Below are 229 nucleotides of genomic sequence, written 5' to 3'. Positions count from 1 at the left end.
TTTTGTTTCATATTTCTTGATGCAAACATCCAATTATGATCTATTTTAACCAAAGACAACAAAGATTTTGATTTAAAATTATTTATAAAATATAAAACTATTTACAGTGAGTAATAAGGGTTTCTATGGAATGAGTGACAGTAAATGAACTTTGCTTGTCAACGGATAGTATTTGTTTCACATTTCTTAATGCAAACATCGAATTATGATCAATTTTAACTAAAAATGA

This window comes from Theobroma umbraticum, unplaced genomic scaffold (genome assembly GCF_002168275.2).
Source record: "Theobroma umbraticum cultivar Fairchild unplaced genomic scaffold, ASM216827v3 scaffold_121.0, whole genome shotgun sequence".
NCBI lineage: Eukaryota > Viridiplantae > Streptophyta > Magnoliopsida > Malvales > Malvaceae > Theobroma > Theobroma umbraticum.
Note: the sequence above shows the minus strand (reverse complement) of the source record.